Raw genomic sequence first — 1,877 nt, forward strand, 5'->3', positions numbered from 1 at the left:
GTTATTTGAAGTCACTATCCCCACATCCCAGAGAGGAAGTGAGCAGGTAGAGTCCAGGCGTAGAACTGCATGCTGGGGTAGAAAAGGCATTGCCAGGCTCTCCCAGTAAAGCCAGAGACAGAGGCCTGAATCAGAAACTGGCAGGCAGAGCCCAGCATCTTGTGACACAAACACCCCTCTTCAGAGGCCTTGGGGACTGGCTTTGTGGGTGACAAGGGGGGCAAGCAGTGAAGGAAGGTGGATGTCTTTCCCCCTTGTGTTGGGGTTGAACTACCTCCCTGCTTACCATGAAGCTAAGCTCGCTTGAAACCTCTGTCGAGCACTCATGTGGGACAGAGAGCTGTCAGGACCATGGCCTGGGGGGAGAAATTTCCGTTTTGCAGTCAAGGCCTAGAGACCGAGGAGGTCTCTCTCTTCAGTGATGCACTCAGGGCAAACTGGGCACGCGTGCTTACTGCTTCAGTTGGGCGACACTCAGAGCCAGGAAGAGAAGACGAGCGAGGCGAGACAAGCTGATGAGAAACGGGAAGAGAAAAGAGGTGCCTGGAGAGAGGCCCAGGGCAGATAGACCCACTTTTACCCAAATCCTGTTCTGGAGCACATAGTGTGGGATTGATGTATCGGGCTGATCAGAAGTTTGCAGGCCTCATATCCCCTACGGACAGGTGCCACTTACGTGACTCAGATTCAGTGCCATCATAGCTGCCAATTATGGGAAATGCCCTATGCTTGAGATATTCCAGAGATGGGCCAAATGACCCCCAAGTGGGTTCTAAATCTCAACGAATGTCCCTCTTTTGACGGCTAACAACACCACCTAAGGTGACAAGACTACTGAGAAGGGATGGGGGAGCGATTCTGAAATCTAACAGTTGATGCTTTGCGGCCATCAGTTTGTTTCAGCCTCTCCCCTTCCCAGGACGAGAAGGGGCGGTTCTGTTTGGGCCAGTCAGTCAACAGCAATGGCCAACAGTGAGTGGGGGCTGCAGTGAGGGATGTCCAAAGCATGATGCAAGCTTGGGGAGGTCAGCAGAAATGACCAAAAGCAAGGAAGGATTCTTTTTTTAAAAATATATTTTATTGATTTTTCACAGAGAGGAAGGGAGAGGGATAGAGAGCCAGAAACATCAATGAGAGAGAAACATTGATCAGCGGCCTCCTGCATGCCCCCTACTGGGGATGTGCCCGCAACCAAGGTACATGCCCTTGACTGGAATCGAACCCGGGACCCTTCAGTCCGCAGGCTGACGCTCTATCCACTGAGCCAAACCGGTCAGGGCAAGGGAGGATTCTTTTGCTCCGGAAAGGGAAGGATGCTTCGGACGGAGGACAGGTTCAGTGAAGGAGGGTGAGGATGAGAGAGTAGTTCCTCTCCACTCACTGTCAAGTGTTACACCCCCGCTAACAGGTGGAGAAAGTAGGCTTTCTTTCATGGACACCCAAAGTCAGCGGGTACCCATGGGGGGTGTGGGTACCCCAGCCCCCTTGCCTCCCCATGTCAGGACTTCTCCATTAGCCACTACACCCTCCTCCTGGGAACCCTGAAATCAGATGTCCACCCTTCCACCAGCTAAACACACGGGGGACTTGTAATGCCGGGGTCACCGCGAATGGCTCTTTGTGGGAAGCCAGCTCCCGTGTACCAGGGCCTTACAAAGGTAAAGGGAATCAACCCGAGACTGAAGTTCTACCTTCTGACCTGCTTGGTGGAGAAGAGACCCAGCTGCGGGCTTGCAATCTCGCTCCACGCCTTAGGCCGTAGTTCCTGTCAGTCCAGCCATCCCTGGGAGGAGGGACAGAAAGGGCGCGGGTTTGCTTTTTCTCCATCTTCAGGCCTCATCTGCGCACCCAGCCGAACCCTAGGGCAAGACACAAGA

Source organism: Myotis davidii, unplaced genomic scaffold (genome assembly GCF_000327345.1).
Source record: "Myotis davidii unplaced genomic scaffold, ASM32734v1 scaffold1124, whole genome shotgun sequence".
Taxonomy (NCBI): Eukaryota; Metazoa; Chordata; class Mammalia; order Chiroptera; family Vespertilionidae; genus Myotis; species Myotis davidii.